The following is a 15841-nucleotide window of genomic DNA, read 5'->3' on the forward strand; positions in this document are numbered from 1 at the left end:
GTTGCTCAATATACACTTCTTCTTCTAGGAATTTCATTCAAGAATGCAGACTTCACATCCATCTAGTATGCATTGAATCATTTGAATGTTGCAAATGAAAGTAGCATTCAGACACCTTCGAGTCTAGCCACTAGGGCAAAGGTTTCTCCATAGTCTTCTCCTTCTTCCTAAGCATATCCTTTGCATACAAGTGTTGCCTTATTTCTTATCACTGTGCCTTCTTTATTCAACTTATTCTTGAAGACCCATTTGGTACCTATGACATTCTTGTGTTCTGATCTGGGTACCAAGGACCATGTTGTATTCTTCTCTATCTGGTCCAGTTCCTCTTCCATTACCTTTATCTAGTCTTTATCAGTAAGTTCCTCTCTTGTGGTCTTAGGCTCAAATTCTAAAATCATGCAGGAATTTTCTTTCACCTTTCTCCTTGTGAGTATCCCTACATATTTTTCTTCAATGATCTACTTTAGATCATGATGCAGTGTTACATACCTAGGAATGACCCTAGATAGTTCCACTTGCTTTTCCTCTTCTTCTTCCACTTCATCTTCTTCTTCTCCTACTGCAACTTCTACTGGTATAGAAACATTGAGGTCTTTGTAGTGTTTGTCACTTGTTTCTTTCTTAACCAGTTCCTAGAAGGCTAAACCCGGTTCATTTTCTATTTGATTGTTGTTGGTTTCCTCAGGTTCCTCAGAGGATTCATCAACCCTGACATTGATACTCTCAACAATTTTCTGAGTCCTATTGTTGTAACACTTGAGAGCTTTGCTTTTAGTGGAATATCCTAGAAATATTCCTTCATCACTCTTAGCATCAAACTTTCTCAAATGCTCACCTCTCTTGATATAGCACTTGCTACCAAATACTTTGAAATAACTTACATTAGGATTTCTCCCATTCTAGTACTCATAGGGGGTTTTGTCTTTACCTTTCTTGATGAGTACCTGGTTCATAGTATAGATTGTAGTGCTTACCGCTTTTCCAAAATGTGTGAGCTACATTTCCTTGGATCAGCATAGTTCTAGCCACTTCCACTACAATCCTATTATTCCTCTTTGCTATGTCATTCAGTTGTGGTGTCCTTGGGGTAGACAACTACCTCTTGATATCGTTCTCTTCACAATACTTGTTGAATTCATCAGAAGTGAATTCACCTCCCTGATCGGTTCTAAGGCATTTGATTCTTCTACCACTCTCCTTCTCAACCAATTCTCTAAAGGATTTGAAATTTCCAAATACCTCAGACTTGTGTTTCAAGAATGTGACCCACATCATTCTTGAGCAGTCATCAGTAAGAATCATAAAATACCAATTTCTCTGAATACTTATTGTTTTCATCGGACCACATAGATCGGTGTGCACTAGATCAAGTAAGTTATCTTCTAAAAAAGACTTACCTTTGAATGTTGAGGAAGACATCTTCCCAAGTTGATATTCTTTGCACAAAACATTCTCTGGTTTATTCAGCAAAGGCAATCCTTTTACTACCTTGATCTTATTGGCCTTTACTATATTATCAAAGTTTATATGATAGAGTCTCCTATGTCATATCCAAATGTCATCAAACTTCACCATCAGACACTGACTGATCTGGGCATTCAACGAAAATAGGTTTCCTTTGGTCTATTTATCGATGGTAATAAGCTCACCATTCTTTCTAATTATTCTATAGACTCCACCTTTGAACTCCAGAATAAGTCATTTGTCATTCAACTGAGCAACACTCAAAAGGTTGTTCTTAAGGCCTTCCACCTAGTAGACATCATCTGCACTTCTCTTTCCATTCAGTGAGATGGATCCTTTTCCTTTTACCATGTAGGGTGCATCGTTGCCAAACCGAACAACACCTCCATCATATTCTTCCAGAGTCAGAAACTTTCTCCAGTGACCAGTCATGTGGTGAGAAAACTGGCTATCAATGATCCACTCATTATAGTTATCAATGCGAGAGATAATGGTTTTCTGGTTAGACACCTCTTCCTTGATGGCTATGAAAACTATGTCCTCACTCTCTTCATCCTCAAATTCTTCATCGGTAACACCTTCATCCACTACAACAAGACAATTTCTCCTACCTCCTCCTTTATACTTTCTAAACCTTTCTGGTTTATCCTTATTGTCATTGTTAGGACAGTTAACAACTATATGTCCTATCTTATTGCAGGAAAAACACTTCAAAGGAAGCTTACCTCTATATTTTCCGATGCCTTTTGGAAGTCTCTTGGCTAGAAGAGATTCAAACTCCATCAGAATCTCCTCATCATCCATATCATTGCTTGGCCTAGATTCATAACTAGTGCTAACCTCTTTTCCTCTCCTGGTAGGTGCGGAGGAAGTAGATGCTCTGAAGGATGACCCAGTCTTCTGAATGCTACCATTATAGCCATTCAATTAATATGTAGTTAATTTAGCAATAATAGAGTCTAAGGATACCTTTGTTTTGCCTTTGTTTTGTCGATAGACCTTAGCTCTTGGATAGCAGCAACCCTGATTGCATAGACCGATAACAATGATATCAGAACTTTACTGACAACTGTGGCATCATCAATTGTTCCACCATTGCTCTTGATATCTCCAACCATAGTCTTGATCCTTATGCCATATTGTTGAATGGTCTCACCTTCAACCATCCTCATGTCTTCAAATTTTCCTCTAAGGCTTTCTTCTTTAGTCTTCTTATCATGCTCACCACCACCATAAATGGTTTCCAGTGTGTCCCAAACATCCTTAGGACTGTCCTTATGTTGTACATCAATAAACTCAATATTAGACAAGCTACTAATAAGGGCTTCCATGACTTGCCCATTTTCTTGAATCTCTCTTTTCTAATCATCGGCCAAAGTGCCAGTAGGGATTACAGAGGCATTCTCAACATAGCTCTAGTGTTGAGCACCCAAACTCTTGATATAAATCTTCATTCTATCCTTCCATATTTTGAAGTTGTCCCTATTGAACTTAGGACCTTCCCTCTTCATCATTAAAGAAGGATCTTTTGCCTCAAGTGGTTAAGCTTATCTCACCGAGGACCTGGAGGTGCTCTGATACCAATTGATGAATAATGATGAGCAACTAATACTATAACTGGTACTAAGAGGGGGGGTGAATCAGTACAGACAAAAAGTTGCTTTAATACTTTGACACTCTCTTAACATAGATAACCGGTTGTCTATATCATTGTACTTAATAATAGCAATACTGGTTAACATAAATACTTCAGACAGCTAAACCGGTAAAACAAAAGTACATCAAATAAGATCCAACAATTTTCAAATCTAGATAGCTATTTTACCAGTTTGATCATGCATGAGTTGCATTAGTAATATCACAACCATTAGCTTTGCATGCATATACAACTAAACAAAAACAACTCAATCATCACATGAAAAATACATAGCCCATGACACACATATTTTTCACATGGAAACCCAAATGGGAAAAACCACGGTGGGGATGAATACACACAAGCTTGTTTTTGAACTCTTTTGAAATCCACTCTATTAGGAGCCTAGTCCGGTTAAAGACTTTAAAATAAGGTTCTATTAGGAACCGATCCTGTTAGGGATCACCCAGTTAAGGGATGGCTATAAACCCTATTAAAGGTTGAAACCCTGTTAAAGGTTACCTCGCTAGAGGATTTAAAGAACTCAATGAGCTTGAGTCACCTGGTTAGAGGATATGCAACAAGCTTGTTAAAGCTACCCGGTCAAGGGATTTTATTTCTATTGAAATGGTTAGAAGACAATAGGTAAGACTTAAATCTGATAACAACACTACTTTGCTAAGGTAGATCATTTTGAGTTTCTCTTTTCTGCAATCACACTCTACAGACTCCTCACTCTAGTTTGGCAAGTATCAGGTTTTCAACACATAGACATAAACACAAACAATAAAAAACATCATCAACCTTATAGACAACAATTAGATCAGTAGCATAAAACCTAAATCCTACACATTTAGGTTTTTAGTTACAAGCAATCCGATCTTGACCGTTAAAATGCATTGCATAGAATAGAACAATCTGAGAAAGATCTCAAGTCATTCTACATCGTCCAATCTTCACCGCACCTGGAAGTCAGTAACCCATCACATGTTCTTCACACACTACTAAGAGAAATGCACATTCCCGAGGTAGACATTTAATGTATTCGCTCTTCATGTGCAAGATCCTCAAAGAGATTCTTCACATGCACAAGCTGACGGGGCATCTCGATCTCATCCTTATCTCCTAACTAACTCATCACAAAATATCATTGATTGTACCTCAAAAGTCAGATCACCAAACCAGAAACCCTCGAGCTGAACTGAGACTACAAACCGGTAGTAAACTATGAACCCCGACACCGGTTCACTCCATCCCGGTTGACTATAGCCACTTCCAGTCTTCACACTGGTTTAGTTCACCTGCTTGAGTACCATATACTTGTTCACTTATTGACATCAATGACAACATACATTATCACTGCTTCATCATATGCCAACAAATGTGTGTAGCTTGGATCTATTTAGAAAGATTAAAGTTGATTCAAATTCCCTCGTAGCATATTATTTGTTCATCTAAGGTTTTGATAATAGTGGAAAGACTGATTTAGGAAACAATTATATTATCTTTGAAAGTTGGACCAATCACCATTCCAACTCTTGTGCATGTAATGTCAATCCTTTATCTTGCAACCTTTTTTTGGGTATACTATGGCTTCATGATTTAGGAGCTATTTATTGCACACATCATGGTTTGGTGAAGTTTTTGGCAAATAACCAAGTGGTTACAATCAAGCATGACCATGATGCTATGCATATATATCAAATAGCAACAATTGGTCAAGTCTTGGTTATGCCTTCATTCCAAAATTATGTTCCAACATTATCCTTTACAATGATGAATTCTACTTTTGTTGGTCCCCTAAAAAGGAAACTCAAAAGAGTGAAGTTCCAAAGGAGGAATCATCTGAAAAGAAGGATTCCTTGAAAGAGGATCCTCCTAAACTCCTAAAGTAGACCCCCAAAGGCACAAAACTTCGAACCTACCTCTACTAAATCATCTGCTACTGAATCAGTTTATCCATCTAAAGTGAATTCATGTTTAGGTGATGAGTGGGGTTCTTTGGATTTAATTGATTCTAATGTTGATGAATAGAAAGTAGACCTTGTCCACCTAAGATTTCCTAAGATATCATCCACCTTGGCTACAAAAGATGATTATGTTAGGACCTGGAGGCAATTGAGAGGGGGGGGGGGGGTGAATCAGTTGTCTAATAATTTCAGCCCAAATATAACTTAATCAAACTTGATAATTACTACCGGTAAACCAAACTTAATGTCAGTTAACAAATTAACAGTTAATATCAATATCGGTGTAACTTAATGCATGAAACAGAAAGAGAAACAAGATCCACAACACATAATAGAGAGATTTGTACATGGAAACCCTATAAGGGGAAAAACCATGGTGGGAAACCTTACCCACAATCAAATGATACTACTATAGATAGTATGTGTATACAAATGGGGTCTACACATGCAGAAAGGCCAGCTGCCTAGAGCTCACCAGTCAAATAAAAAATAGGAGTCACACTGACTACAATTGGATGATTAAATCCAATGATAATGTACTACTCAAAGTAGCATATCCAATGCTGGATTTAGTACCGGTTAAGCTCTAATTATCTCCTTCTCTATGGTATGTTCATATGATCTTCAATATTCACACATACCATGTTATAATACCATAACCATATACCTTCTACTTATTACTTTTCTTACTTCCTTCCTTACATTATCTCACAAATGAGATCTTAAATATATACCAAAACCTAAGGCCAAATGTGTAGGTCGACTCACTAAGAATATTACAATAAAATCAACAATAATACCAATTGATTAAACCATCTCCAAAATATATCGTGTTGATCTAGAATAGATAATGCATGACGGTCCATAACCTAGACCAATTTGCCGGTAACAACAAATATGTCAACCTGATTAGACCAATAACCAAATCACCAAAACCAGTATCCAAACCATGTCTTTGACATAACCAAGTGATCTCCAAATGATAACAAGTCATCCTCAGTGCCAGTGAACCAAATACCAGTGACTGTGCATAAGTCACTGAACTTGCCGGTGAACATAACCAAAGATCTTCAGAAGGATAAGTGTTGATAAGTGTTGACATCAATGAAAAAACCAATGCAAAATATCCATAATATCAACAATCTCCCCCTTTGGTATTGATGGCAACACAAGATGGAAAAACCATCTAAGTGTCAAAGCAGAAATGCCAAAAACCAAAAACCAACAATCTCCCGAATAGATATGAAAATAAATGCATAGAGTATGTATCTCTCCCCTAATGAATGATCTCTTCCCAAATGATAATGTTTGTTTTTCCATAGATATCTCTTCCCCTTTGACATCAAATGCCAAAGTAATACAAATACTGGATACAACCATTTCATAGAACCAATTACAAATACCAGCTACTCCCCCTGAGAAATAGCTCTCCTCCATCAAAGCCGGAAAAAGGTTTCTTTGTAAATTCTATCTGTTTGATGCCAAGAATCAACTGTCTATGTCTCTATTGGTGAGGGTATAACCCCAAGCTGCTCTCTGAGATATTCAAAAGTTTCCTTAGGCAAAGACTTAGTAAAGATGTCTGCAATATTCTCTTTAGTATTCACATAAACCAATCTCACTTCTTTTGCTTCAGCATTCTCTTTCAGAAAATTGTATTTTGATAGAAACATGTTTAGTTTTAGAGTAAAATACCAGATTCTTAGATATATCAATTGCTGTTGAATTATCATAATAGATGATTATAGGTTCTTTTCATTTTACCTTTATGTCCTTCAACATTTGTTTAATCCATGATACCTGAGTATAATTAGTTGCTTCAACATATTCTGATTCTACTACAACATATTCTTATTCTGCTGTTGATAATGATGTATAACTCTATTTCTTGCTCAACCATGAAATCAATCTGCTACCAAGAAAGAATGCTCCATCGGTGGTGCTCTTTCTGTCATCTACATCTCTTGCCCAATCAGCATTAGTGTATGCACATAAATAAAAAAATTTCATCTTTAGGATACCATAAACCAATATTTGTTGTGCCTTGTAGATACCACAAAATCCTTTTCACTGTTGATTCATGATTTTCTCTAGGATTACTCTAAAATCTTGAATCATCCTTCAATGATAGTTTATCAGTTGTAGTCATAGGAGTACTTACTGGTTCAGAGTTTTCCATACCAAATTTCTTCAGTAATTCCTTCAAGTACTTTGATTGACATAAGAACATACCTTTATTAGTCTGTAAAATCTGCAATCCTAAAAAGAATTTTATCTCCCCAATCATAGACATTTCAAAATCTTCCTGCATCTTATTAGAAAAGTCTTTACACAATCCATCTTCTCCTCCAAAAATGATGTCATCAACAAAAAATTCAATAACCAAGATGTCTTCATTAGTCACTTTGAAATATAAGTTGTTGTCATCATTACCTTTAGTGTAACCAAGCTTCAAAAGATATTTGTCCAATCTAGCATACCAAGCTCTAGGAGCTTCCTTCAATCCATATAAAGCTTTCCTTAATCTACAAACCATATCTTTATCATTTGTCAATGAAAATCTATCAGGTTGTTCAATGTAAACTTCCTCTTCAAGATCACCATTTAGAAATACACATTTAACATCCATTTGATATACTTAATAGCTCTTGTGTGCTGCAAATGCAAGAAATAATCTGACTACCTCAATTATAGCTACCGATGCAAAGGTTTCATTGTAATCAATTCCCTCTTTCTGTGAATAGCCTTTACACACTAATCTTGCTTTATTTCTGATTACCTTACCATCTTCATTAAGTTTGTTTCTGAATACCTATTTAGTTCCAATTACATTTTTATCTTTAGGCCGGGGAACCAATGTCCATGTATTGTTCTTTTCAATTTATTCCAATTCATCTTCTATAGCTTTAATCCAATGTTTATCTTCACATGCCTCAATGATAGATGTTTGTTCAATTTGAGAAATTAAACATACCTCTTCATTTGCCAGTCTTCCTCTTGTCATAATTCCTTGATACTTATTCCCAATTATTTGACTTTCAAAGTGATTCAGTCTTACATACCTGGGTGTGTTCACTTGTTGTTGTTCTTCAGTCACTGTGGAATTCTTTGATGATGCTGGTGTGAATGGATCAATATTTTGTACCAGTAGACTTTGTATAGGTTCATTTGTGATTATCTCAACTACCAGTTTAGAATCCATAGACCTTGAATTTCTTCTAAAGTGTTCATCTATCTTCACATTTGCACTCTCCATGATTTTTTGCAATCTTTTATTAAAACATCTATATGCTTTTCTCTTAGATGAATAACCAAGAAAAACACTTCTAGGATCAAATTTACCAATATACTCATCTCTCCTAATGTAACATTTGCTTCCAAATATTTTGAAGTACTTAAGAGTAGGAATATTACCAAACCACAATTCATAGGGTGTCTTACCAGTTTCACCTTTGATGTGAACTCTGTTGAAAGTGTAAACCGATGTATTCACTACTTCTCTCCAATACACATGAGGTAGATTTGCTTCTAATATCATGCTTCTAGCTGCATCCAGAATAGTTCAATTCTTCCTTTCCACAATTCCATTTTGCTGAGGTGTCCAGGGTGCTGATAGTTGTCTTCTAATTCCATTTACTTCACAAAATGTATTGAACCCCTTAGATGTAAATTCACCTCCTTGATCTGATCTTAAACATTTGATTTTCTTACTAGTTTCATTCTCTACAAGTGCTTGAATAATTTGAATTTCCCAAAAGCTTCCAATTTCTCCCCGAGAAAAGTAACCCAACACATTCTAGAACACTCATCAATGATTAGCATAAAGTATCTATCTTCCTGCAGACTTCTTGTTCTTTCCTGACCACATAAATCAGTATTAATTAAATTAAGAACATCATTGGTTTTCTCAGAAATACTCTTGAAAGTTGTTCTAACTTGATTTCCCATTTGACATTCCTTACATACCAGATTATGAGGTTTTACACTCTTAGGTAAATCCCTTACTGCCTTAGATGAACTAATCTTTACAATGTAATCAAAATTTACATGACAAAGTCTTTTATGCCATAACCAACTTTCATCAATATGTGCAATCAAGCATGTCTTTTCATTGTTATTCAAATGAAAGATATTACCTCTAGTTTGATTACAGGTTGCAATTTCCAAACCAATTCTATTCATGATTTTGCATTTACCATTCTTGAATTGTTGCTGAAATCCTTTTTCAACTAATTGACCAACACTCAAAGGATTATTCTTCAAACCTTCAACATAATAAACATTGTTAGTATTGTGTTTACCATCAAAAGATATAGTGCCTTTTCCTCTGATCAAACAAGCTTTGTCATCTCCAAATCTTACTAGACCTCCATTGTATTCCTGAAAAGATAAGAATTTAATTTTATCACCAGTCATATGATGTGAACATCCAGAATCTATAATCCATTCATCCTTTTCTTCAATTTTAGCTGCTAGGGCCTGCTCTACCGATGGAATAGTAGGTGTCAGTTGATCTTCTGTTATTGCAACAAAAGCCCATCCATTATCTGTCGATTCTTCATCAGAATCATCAGTAACTCCTTCATCAACATAGTAACATGATTTGTCTCTATTCTTCTTAAATCTGTATCTCTAATATTCAGGGTTAGGCTTATATGTTCTTTTAGCTTCTTCTCTCAATCTTGCATGTCTGTCAGGGCATATAGATGCCATATGACCAATTTTATTGTAGTTAAAACATTTAAAGGGTGCTTACTTCCAATAGGACCTTTAGGCATTTTCCTTGCAAACAATGCTTCATGTTCTTCTAGTTCTTCATTTTCCCTCCTGATGTCTTCAAGTTCTCTTACATAAAGTGCTTTCCAATCAGATTTATTAGCTGATAATGAAGATGCTACTGATGATGATGCTTTGAAGGCTAAATCTATCTTAATTATAGCAATATGACCAAATTCCTCAAGCTCAAATGCTAAAAGTTTTCCAACCAAGGTATCTCTAGATATTGACATATTAGGCATAGTTATTAACTCATTAATAGCAGTTACATTCATTTTGTATGCCGGTGGCAATGCTCTTAAAAATTTAGAAATAATTTCATCTTCACTTAAGGAACCTCCACACCATTGTATTCCCAAAACAATTTCATTAACCCTTTCCATAAAAGAAAAAATTCTTTCATCTTCTTCCATTTTCAAATTTTCATACCTAACCCAAAAGCATTCTAGTTTTACAATTTTGACAGTGGAATCTCCTTCATTTAATTTTTCCAATTTATCCCAATTAGCTTTAGCAGTAGATTGGTTTGATAATCCCATGATTTCTAATCTGACAAGGCGCTCAAAAGTGCTTCTCTTGCTTTGCAATCATTCTCTTGATCCTTACCCAATGTAGGTAGATTAGGTTGATTCAGTGTAGGACCAACATAGCCATTCTATGTAACATCCCATATGTCTTTTCCAATGCAATTCAGATGTGTCTCCATTCTGATCTTCCATATACCATAGTTAGTTCCATCAAGTTTCAGATTGTCCTTCTTGAAATAGTTAGTTGCCATAGAATCTCCTCAAGTTGTTAAACTTCTGCAAAAAGAGGACTTAGCTTTGATACCAATTGTTAGGACCCAGAGGCAACTAAGAGAGGGGGGGGAGTGAATCAATTGTCTAATAATTTCAGCCCAAATACAACTTAATCACATGTGATACTTAATACTAGTAAACTAAACTTAATGTCGATTAACAGATTAATAGTTAATATCATTACTGGTGAAACTTATTGCATGAAACAGAAAGAGAAACAACATCAATAACACATAACACATAGATTTGTACGTGGAAACCCTGTAAGGCAAAAAACCACAGTGGGAAACCTTACCTACAATCAGATGATACTACTGCAGATAGTATGTGTATACAAATGGAGTCTACACATGCAGAAAGGTCAACTACCTAGATCTCACTGCTCAATTACAAAAGAGGAGTCACACTGACTACAATTAGATGATTAAATCCAATGATAATGTACTACTCAAAGTAGCATCTCCAATGCTGGATTTAGTACCGGTTAAGCTCTAATTATCTCCTTCTCTATGGTATGCTCATATGATCTTCAATATTCGCACATACCATGTTATAATACCATAACCATATACCTTATACTTATTACTTTTCTTACTTCCTTCCTTACATTATCTCACAAATGAGATCCTACATATATACCAAAACCTAAGACCAAATGTGTAGGTCGGCTCACTAAGAATATTACAATAAAATCAATTACATTAAATAAGTCAAGATGTGATGCATCATATCGGCTCAACAATAATACCAATTGATTAAACCATCTCCATAACATGTCATGTTGATCTGGAATAGATAACGCATGTCAGTCCATAACCTAGACCAATTTACCAATAACAACAAATATGTCAACCCGATTCGACCAATAAACAAATCACCAAAACCAAGTGTCCAAACCATGTCTTCGACGTAACCAAATGATCTCCAGATGATAACAAGTCATCCTCAGTGTCGGTGAAAAATATAACCTCCCAATGAACTAAATACCGATGACTGTGCATAAGTCACTGAACTTATCATGTTGATCATCTTTTCTATACTAAACCTCCAAATTTTAAAGAGTTGAGTGATATTTATGGTCAGGGTATAATCTTGCATTAAAGCTTGGTTATGATGGTAAAGGTTGTGTGGACCTAATTAACAATGTATTCGAATTCCTTTGGAACTTGAACCTCGTCATCATAATACTGGAATAGGATATCAACCTACATCTCACAAGGATAAACCATGGTTAACTGCCAACATGGTTTTTGTCTATCCTCTTCCTCTTAAGCTTGTACATCTTGAATATATTGATATTGTGACACCACCTGATTAAGTTCATTTGGATTTTTTCCTTCGAAGGAATCTTTAAATGAATTTTATGTGTGTTTGTTGAGTTACCTTCTTACCATCATAAATGTCAATTTTATATTGTTTAAATTCTAAAGCATACTTTGGGGAATCCATTTTGAGTGTTAATAAAGAAGCTTCTTTATCCCATGACGAGGAGAGCATATATTCATCTCATCTAGAAGATCGTAGTTCTCTCCTAAAGAGAGAAGCTATTGATGTTACCATGATTTACAAAGCCCTTGATAGGGTTATCAAAGTTGGGAAGTGTTTATCCTTAGAGGAATCTAGGGAATATTCAAATCTCCTACACCAGTTTCCTGATATCTTTGCTTGGTAATATAAGAAAATGCTAGGAATTAATGAATAAATTGTGGTTCACAATATTGTACTAAGTCTTGATGCCAATCCTATAAAGAAAAAGATATGAAAAATGAATCCCAAGGTAGCCTTGTTGGTCAAGACTAAGATAGAAAAGATTTTAAAAGCTAGTTTTAACCTTCCTATTGACTACTCTCCTTGGATTTTGAACATTATTCCAGTTGGTAAGCCTGATGGTTGAATCTGAATCTATATTGACTTTTGAGATTTGTATAAAGATTCCCTCAAGGATGAATTTCCACTCTCGAATATTGATATGATCATCGATTCAACTGCAAATTATGCTTTTCTCTTTTTCATGGATGGCTTCTTGGGTTACAATCAAATTCACATAAACCTAGAAGATCAGTATAAGTCCTCTTTCATGACCCCTTGGGGTACCTTTTGTTATGTTGTTATGCCATTTGGGTTGAATAATGAAAGAGAAACCTATCAATGGGCCATGACTCTCATATTTCATGATTTCATCCATAAGATTTTAAAAGATTATGTTGATGATATCTTAGTGAAGTCGATTAGTTGCCAAGATCATATCAAGAATCTTGGATCTATCTTTGAAAGGATTCAATTGTATAAAATGATATTGAATCCTCTAAGTGCATTTTTGGTGTTGATGCTGGAAAAATTCAAGGGTTTATTGTCTCTTGTTGAGGAATCGAGATAGATACGAAGAAAATCAATGCAATTATTAACATGCCTCCACCAAAGAACATCTCTCAACTTTTTAGTTTACAAGGGAAGATTCAGGCCATTCATAGATTTGTAGCTCAATTGGTCGATCGTGCCCTTCCATTCATGCAGCCATTGAAGAAAGATATACATTTAAGATGGAATGAAGAGTGTCAGAAAGCCTTTAATTCTATCAAGAATTATTTGGCTAATCTGCCTATCTTGATGATGGCTATGTCAGATAGACCCTTCCTATTATACATCTTCACCTCATCTAATGCTCTAACAATCTTGGTAGCTTAACATGATGATGATGGTTTAGAAAGGAAAGTATATTACATTAGTTGTGTTCTTATTGAATATGAAACTTAATATTTTGCAATGGAAAAACAATGCTTAGCTCTTGTCTTTGCAACACAGAAGCTAAGGCATTATATCCTTCATGCCAAAACACAAGTGATTGTTAAGAATAATCTTCTTAAACATCTCTTTTCAAAGTCCGATCTCTCAGGTAGAGTAGCTAAGTGGGTAATGTTTCTTTTTGAGTTTTCTTTAAAATTTGTGGTTTAAAAGTAAATCAAAGGTTAAGCTATTACCAACCAATTGGCTAACACCCCTTCTATCAAATCATTTCCTACTCTAGATCTCTTCCCTGATGAAGATTTGCTAACAAATAGTCAAGAGCCCATATGGGATATGTATTTTGATGGATCAAGATGTCAAACTGGCTTGAGAGTAGGTTTTGTGTTGATCTCACTTGAAGGAAAGACAATCCCTTATTACTTTCATTTGGAATTCCATTGCACTAAAAACATTGCTAAGTATAAAGTCCTAATTGTTGGAGCTTACATGCTATGATTGAAATCGAAGTGAAGCATATTTGCATTCATGGAGACTCTTATCTCGTTAAGTCACAAGACCATATCATGTTTTTGATTAAGGAAAATCAGGTTTTAAGGGACCTGAAACCCACTTACATAACGTTAAGATAAACAAGAAAGAAGCTAGAGAGAATAGTACATAGAAAGAAAAGTTGCAAAAGACCAGCAGAAAAAACAACAACTAGGGAAAAGGACAACAAAAAGCCAGTGAGAGACTGGCAAACAAAGACCAGAATTAAATTCAGATAAATAAATTTATAGACTCTTCCGCATCCTTAACCAGCATCATCATAGCCTTAGAAGCTTCTCTCATATGTTTGTTCTCTTGCTTCTGATGGATGTCTTTAGTCTTCATCTCCAAATCACTGGTAGTCTGTCTTGTTCTTCGTCTAAATGATAGGGGAGCAGAGCTGGAGGTTGGCATATCATCAATGATCACCATCTCTTTGTTTTGTTGGTTCTTCTTGAGACAATCTACCAGGGCATTCATATTTTGAGACGAGACCTTCAAAACCTCAAGGCTGTGATTCATAAATTTCTTCAAGGCCTTCTTGGTTTTAGTAATCCGATTGATAATAATTTCATTATCAACCTTAGCCTTATCTTTGACAATTCTAAAGAGGGGAAAAGACTAGTGAGGTGGATTAGATAACAAAATGCAGATCAAACATATAATCACATGAAATCTAAAGACATAATTTGAAATGCTCAAAACAAGAATGAAATGCATATAACTCACAAACCAATACCTTCTCCTTCAAATGGAGCTTGATGAAGTGAAGGCACCCTTGGATGATGCTCCACTTGACGTGCTCCTCTTGCTTGCTTGATGTGGATGACTCTCCAATGTTGTGCATAATATGAAATGGATTCTAGGAGGATGATATGGACAAAATGGTTAAGTGTGGATGAAATATGATTTGGACAAATTGGCTCTCCTCTTGCTTGCTAAGATGATTTCCTAGGCTCAAAAGGGTAGCATAAGATTACCGAACTTGGAGATGAAGAATGGAGAGATGGAGTCCTCAATTTATAGGAAGAGGAGAGGAAGAATGGATGGCTAGGATGGATTCAAGATGAAGGGATAGGATTGCTTGTGAGCTCACACAAGGTCCAAGAGAGGGTGTAGAGACTAAGAGATATGCCTTAAAGGCATTTCTTGTCTCCACACTCCTCAAGGTGCATTGGTAATATTTCCCAAGGTACCTTGAGAAGAGAAAGGTGCATTGGGAAGGCTTCCCAATGTGTCTTGAGAGGAGCAAGGTGCATTGGAAAGAATTCCCAATGTGCCTTGAGAGGAGCAAGGGATGTGACATTCTTTGAAGAATGGGGAGGGGGAATTTAAAATTCTCCAAAAAAGGATAATCATGGGGATTGGAGGAATAAGAAGGAATTAAAAATTCCTTGGGAGAGGAGATGCCTAAAGGATTGTGAGATTTTGAAAATCTCACATTCACCTAGGAAAAGAGCATTAAAAACTAGTGGTTGGATGGAAGGGACAAGGAGTTGACTTTGTGGATAATCATGATGATTAGCCATTAGAAACTCATTAGGAGGGGGATTAGAGGAAATGTTAGGTGGGATTAGGATTTGTAGGAGGATTTGACTAGGAGAGAGAATGAGTGGAGGGAATTAAAAATTAGAAGAATAAGGTTAAGTGAGCTTAAGGAGTTTCTAGAAGACTTTATTAGGTTAATGATGAATTAAGAAGATAGTTTGTAGGAATCATATGGGTTAACTAATTAATTGAAATTAATTATCTAAGAGGGAGATTTGTGAGGATTTAATTTTTTAGAAGAATAAAGAAAGGGATTGATTTATTAAATAAATCAGTCACATACTATAGTGACAATATTAATTATATTTAATTAATATTGAGGAGAATTTGAATTAACATAATTAATTAATTAATTATGTGAGGAATTAAAA

Source organism: Cryptomeria japonica, chromosome 6, assembly GCF_030272615.1.
Source record: "Cryptomeria japonica chromosome 6, Sugi_1.0, whole genome shotgun sequence".
Lineage (NCBI taxonomy): Eukaryota > Viridiplantae > Streptophyta > Pinopsida > Cupressales > Cupressaceae > Cryptomeria > Cryptomeria japonica.